Here is a 6728-nt window from a genome sequence, read left to right on the forward strand (position 1 = left end):
AGACGAAAGGTCAGGGAGCCTAGGTGGCTGGACTTCAGAGCACAGAGCTCCGGAAGGAGAGAGATGCACAGAGAAAGAGCCTGGTGGTCTGCAGAGGGTCCCAGTTGAGTATTGTGGTCTGTGCATGTGTGAGAGGAATGCACCCAAGGCTGAGGAAAGAAGGACCAGAAAGACTGATAGTGCCAAACGCAAACACAGAATTGGGAATGGTGCCTGTTCCCACCAGCCAGACTGGAAAACCTCCCAACTCGTGATGCACTGGGCAATGTACACAGTCTGGTCTTATCTTGGAGGTGGAGAAGAAGTCGCCATAGATTAAAGCTGTTCTGCCTCTGCCTAAAACAAAAATCTGAAAAGGAAGACGTGAAACTGTTTCCAGGTAACCTGAGTCCAGAATAAGTCTCAAGAATTTATAGAAATACAAACATATGGATCACCCAAAAAGGTAAAAATCGCAGTGTAGGGAATTTCACCAAAAATTACGATATACAAGGAAGAAGAAAAGTATGACCAGTAAGGAGGAGAAAAATCAATCCATTGGCTGGCCCAGAACTTGCAGCAATGTTATAATTAGCAGGCGTAGACACTGAAACAGCTGTAACTGTAACTGTAAACATATCCAATATGTTCCCAAAGTTAGAAAGTATTGAACATGTCCAGTAGAGACATAGAAGATAGGAGAAGCATTCCAGTCACACTTCTAGAAATGAAAAATATAATGTTTCAGCCGGAAAACACACTGTATGCGATGCAGAAGAGAGAGGACATGGCAGAGACAGAGGTTCATGACCTGGAAGACAAGGCAAAAGAAACCATGCAAGCAAAACGGAGATATTTTGCAAAAAGACTAACAAATTTAACAGAGTATCAGTGAGCTGTGTGACCATGTTCACCAGCCTAATATCTGTGTAACTGAAGTCTCCAAAGCAGGTGAGTAGAGACTGAAAAAAATCTGAAAAAATAATGGCTAGAAATTTTATGAGTTTGATGAAAACTATAAAATTCACAGATCCAAGAAACGTAATAAATTTTGACAATGACATGGATGAAGAAAACAGTACCAAGGCCCACTATAATCATTTTGGTCAAAACCAGTGAGAAAGAGAAAATTTTACAAGTAATGCGAGAAAAGGACGTGTCACATACAGAAGAACAGAGATAAGCATGACAGCAGACTTTTTGGAAACAATGCAAGCAAGAAGGCAGTGGAGCAATATTTTTAAAGTACTTTTTTCCTTTAAAGGAAAAAAAATTTCAGCTTCTTTTTCCCTCTTTAGGTGAGACAGGAAGGGTCTTGGGGGCTGGAGTTGGGTGATTTCTCTTCTCTCAAGTCTGCCAAGGGTCTGGTAAGTGTTTTCTCTTCTTGGATAGCGCTTTCTTGTGGGGAACGTTCTGGGTTATTTCAAAATGGCTACTTTTTCCCTTCCGTTGGCCAAACAGGGAAGGATTTTTATCCAGTATTCACTGTGAGAACCTGGGAGTTGTAGGGGAAATCCCGGAGGTAAAACCCACAAAAGTACAGTGATCTCCCTTTAGAGTGGATGCCCAGGATTTCTTAGTGCTCAAGCTACTCCATAGTAAGCCTGCAGAAAATTTGAAGCTGAGAACTAAAAGCAGAGGTCACATCCCAGAGGCACAGGGCCACTAAAAACTGTCATACAGACTCCAGGCCATCACAGTCAAGATCCCAGGAGGCCAGCTTTTGTAGAAATCGAGAAGCTCATTCTAAAATCTGTATGAAAATCCAAAAGACCTAGAATAGCCAACGCAATTGGAACAAAACGAGAAAACTAAAACGACCTGCTTTCCACACTTACGCAGTGTGGGATTGCCATAGAGATAGATAAGTAGGTCAGTGGACCAGAATAGAGAGCCCAGAAAGAGGCCCAACTGTGCTGGGAAGAATTCTCAGTCTCTCTTTTCCCTCCAAGGTTTCCCACGCTAATCTCCAGGACCGTGACTATGAGGAGCTATCAAGCTTCTGAATATTTCAATCACAAGGCAAAGGGTAATTAAGATGCAATTAAGGTTACTAGTCACCTGGCCTTCAAATAGAGACATTTTACCGTGGATCATCTGGGTGGGACTAACCTAATCTCGCGAGCACTTAAAAGCAGAAGAGGAGCTTTGAGATTTGAAGCAGGAGGCAGAGTGAGCCCCCCACCCCAGGCTTGCAAGCAGGAGGGCCCACTGTGAGGGCTGGGTGGTCTCTAGGAGCAGGGACTGGCCCATGGCTGACAGCCAGCAAGGACATGGAAACCTCAGTTTTAAACCGTAAGGGACCTATTTCTAATAAAAATCTGAATGAGCTTAAAAGCAGATTCTGTCCAAGATCCCTCAGACAAGAGCTTGGCCTGGCTCACACCTGAATTTCAGCCTGATGATACCCTATATTAAGCAGAGAACCTATTTAAGCCCACCTAGAACCAAAAGCTAATCCATGGACGTTGTTCCAAGCCACTAGGTTTGGCATATGGCAATAAAAAACTCTAACTACACATACAGGGACAACTGACTTTTAAGAAACATCCAAAAACGGTTTTGGAGAAAGGATAGTCTTTTCAGCAAATGGTGCTGAAAGTGTTGGTTATCCATATGCATAAAAATGAACTTAGATCCATACCAATACCATATATAAAGTCAACTCGAAATGGATCACAGACCTACATGAAAATTCAACATCCATTCATGATCAAAATCCATAGCAAGCTAGAAAAAAGTTGAGCAAAACAAAACCTACAGCAAATATCATATTCAGTTGTTAAATGTAGAAAGTGTTCCTTTTCAGATCAAGAGAAAGAAAGAAAATAATGCATGCTGTTGCTTCTGTTCGACATTGTACCGGAGGTTGGAGCCTGGGTGGCAGACAAGAGGGAAATGAAAGGAGTAAGGATGAGAAAGGGACGGGAAATCAACCGTGCCTGTGTACATGCGAAATCCAAAGGAATCTACAGATGCATTATTAGAATCCACAGCATTTCTTAACATGATTGCTAGATACATACCCAAATATCAAAATCTACTGTATTTCTACATACCAGCTATACAACAAAAGCCATACAAAAACTTTATAGATAAAGCATAGAGAAATTTTCACAATTTAGGCGAACATTCTATAAATGTTGGAAAAAATTACATAGTTTCATTGGGAATCATTAAATAAATTGTAAATGAATAAGTAACATTCTGTTTTCAGAGATTGGAAGGATCAGTATGGAAAATGTCAATTCATCTAAATTGATTTATAAATTCAATGCAATAATACAAAACCTCATAATTTTTGGTGCAAAATCTGCGGAACTGATTCGAAAATAAGTATGAGAATGCAAACGGCCCTAAATCATCAATACTCTCAAAAATTAGTGACATAGGCAGACTTGTCCTTCCAGGTAGCAAGACTTTTATATAAGCACATAGCACAGAACAATTTTTATTGCGCAGGGATAGACAACTGTGTCAGCAGAATGAAATGGAGTCCGGAAACAAGCCCATACATGGATGTGCATTACCACATACCAAAGTTAACATTCAAGATCAGAGGGTAACAATTGGGCTTTTCAAAATATCATGCTGGGAACATTGAATCTCAGTGCAGAAAACCGATGAAATTGTATTCCTACCTCATGCAACACATAAACAATTATTCTATGTGGATTTAAGATTTGGGAAATGCAAAGCCACAATGCTCTTGCAAAATGTTGTAGCAGAAAAATTTTCCAAGCCTTTGGGTAGAGAAAGATATTTTAATAAGACACACAAAGTAGAAACCCAAAGGAAAAGATTTACTAATTTGTTTACATAAAATTAAAGAGCTTTTATTCATCAAAAGAAATCTTTAAAAGTATAAGAAGCCACCCACTAGGAGAAGATGTTTGTATCATGTCTAACCAACAAAGCAATGATTCCAAACACAAGAACGCCTCTCAGCAGAAAAAAATGGGCAAAGACTTTCAGAGACACCTCACCAAAAATTCCAACTATCTTATAGACATGAAGACATGCCCGGCTTGGCTAGTAATCAGGGAAAGGAAAATGAAAGTCATGCTCAGATGCCGCCACACATCCTCTGCATGGGCAGCATTCGGGGACTTAGACGATCCCGAATGATGACAGGGAGGAGGAGTCACGGAAACTTCCTGGCACTTTTCAACGCAGCTGTTAGAAAAATAACCCGGCATTCCTAAGAAATGTAAACATGCCCACATTTGAGGGCTTGGCAATTTCTCTTCTAGGTGTCTAACCTCAGCACACGGGACACACGTGCCAGAAGACCCACTGCAGCACTGCTTATAAGCATCCCATCTTCTCACTTGTAAGTGGGAGCTGCACGATGAGAACACAGAGACACAGGGAGGGGACCAACACACACTGGGGCCTGTCAGGGGGTGGGGTGGGGGGAGGGAGAGCATTCAGGAAAAATAGCTAATGCATGCTGGGCTTCATACCCAGGTGATGGGTTGATAGGTGCAGCACACCACCATGGCACACGTTTACCTATGTAACAAACCTGCACAGCCTGCACATGTACCCCCGAACTTAAAAAAAACACGAAATAATTAAAAAAAAAATAAGCATCCCAAACCTGAAAACCCCAAATATCCAGCAAAATAAAGCAAATACATGCACCATGGTAAATCTGTACCGGGGGCACGCTCCTGCACACACCCTGTGACTCAGCCTGAGACTGTAACGGAGGGTAAGAAAAACAAGGCCCAGCAGGGCACACACAGGCTGCTTCTGTGTGCACAGACTTCAAATGCAGCAAGCTTAAGCAACACACGATTTAAGGGTCTGTACACAGGAGGTAAAACCATAAAGACACAGCGGGGGAAAATGATCGCCTAAACCTCTGGGAAAGAGGAGGGGGATGGGATGAGCGGGAGGTATGCAGGGAGTCTGGGAGCTGACAGTGTTCTCTTTTCCAACCTCCCCGGTGCGTCTATGGATCCTGATTTTGTTATAATTACTTAAATGCATGTGTGTGTTTCGTACACGCTCTGTGTATGAGCTGTATTCTGTAATGGTTGTCTTAATAAACAGCATCCCCTGGAAGATTCTAGAAGAAAAGACTTTTGGAAAGGGACTATCACTAAAACTGGAAGAATATACTAGAAAACATGCATTCTTGGTTGGTTGCAAAATGAATGCCGCAGCATTCTGAAAATCAGGGGCAGAAAACCACAAGAAGGAAATGAGTGAGATAAAAAGCCAGTAAATGTTGCCAACGGGAGACCTCTGCAGGGGGCTGGGCGCGGGGGCTCACACCTGGCATCCCAGAACTTTGGGAGGCCCAGGCTGGTGGATCACGAAGTCAGGAGTTTGAGACCAGCCTGACCAACATGGTGAAACCCCATCTCTAATAAAAGTACAAAAATTAGCCAGGCGTCGTGGCAGGCACCTGTGATCCCAGCTACTCATGAGGCTGAGGCAGGAGAATAGCTTGAACCCGGGAGGCGGGGGGTTCAGTGAGCCGAGATCGCACCATGGCACTTCAGCCTGGGTGACAGAATGAGACTCCATGTCAAAAGAAAAAAGAAAGAAAACCTGTCCAGGGACGGTGAAGAAAGGATGTGACCGGGCGGAAGAGCACACCAGCAACAAGCCTGAGATGCTGCCTTACAGTTTAAAAGAAAATTATAAATACCTGAATCTTAGGTCAAAAAGGGTTTTGCTAAGGAAGGTAGAGAATAGAAATCCAAACTTTGAAAGTGTAGAAATGTTTCTAAGGAGAAAATCAGATAACTCAGAGCAGGACCAATTATCAAAACCATAATTGAGTAAAATCTTATTGGGTAGAAAAAGAACAGAGCAGGAAGCCACAAGGACATCTCCCTTCCCAAACAAAATCAGAGAAACCGCCATAGGCCTGGTAGCTATTTTTCTATTTATTTTATTTGAAGAATGAATTATGTCATCTTTTAGCATTCTGTCTGGAAAAAAAAAATCATACTACAAAGGAACAAAAATCACACCAGCCTCCAATTTCTCATCTGCAATAAAATTGTAAGAAGACGCTGGCACCAGGCATGCAGCTATCTGAAGGAAATCTATTTTTTGGTTCAAGAAAGGTTTCCAAGGGAGATGAATGGAGGGTAATAACCCACAGACAAGTTAGAGTAGACGTTCGAGGCAGAAAGAACATGCTGGCCTGGAGACGGTCAGTGTCGGGGGAGGCTGAAGCTGCAGTTGTGTCCCTGAGCTCCCAGGAAGCGAGGGTGGAGATGAGAAGCAGGCGGGGGCAGCATCAGGAGTGCAGGGCGAGGAGGCTCAGGGAGGAGCAGGAGACAGCAGTCGCTGAACCCGGAGGAAGACAGCGTCCAGAAGTCAGACCGCACATTTGAGGCTCACAATAGCAGCCGGTGTCTGTGGCTGGCAAGAGGGGAACAGGCAGGACTGTGGCCGTGATGGGCATCAGAGAAAACAGGCAGCAGACCAGGTCTGGGATGAGACCTGGGGAGACCTGCAGGATCCCAAGCACTTCCCCTCTCACGGCCATGTGAGTGTGGTGTGGAGGGGTGTCTGTGGGAAAAGACACATTCTCGTTCCTAGGACATTGGCCTCAAGGCCCCGGCAAGCTGGGCAGGATGCCTGGGTCTCAAGGAGGGTCCAGGGTCCAGGTCTGCAGGTGTGAGGATGTGGGCTGCATACCCCTGCTGCATCTGCCTCCCAGGATCCCCACCAGCCTCCCAGGATCCCCACCGGCCTCCCAGGATTCCCACCAACCTCCA

This window comes from Piliocolobus tephrosceles, chromosome 7 (genome assembly GCF_002776525.5).
Source record: "Piliocolobus tephrosceles isolate RC106 chromosome 7, ASM277652v3, whole genome shotgun sequence".
NCBI classification, from domain to species: domain Eukaryota; kingdom Metazoa; phylum Chordata; class Mammalia; order Primates; family Cercopithecidae; genus Piliocolobus; species Piliocolobus tephrosceles.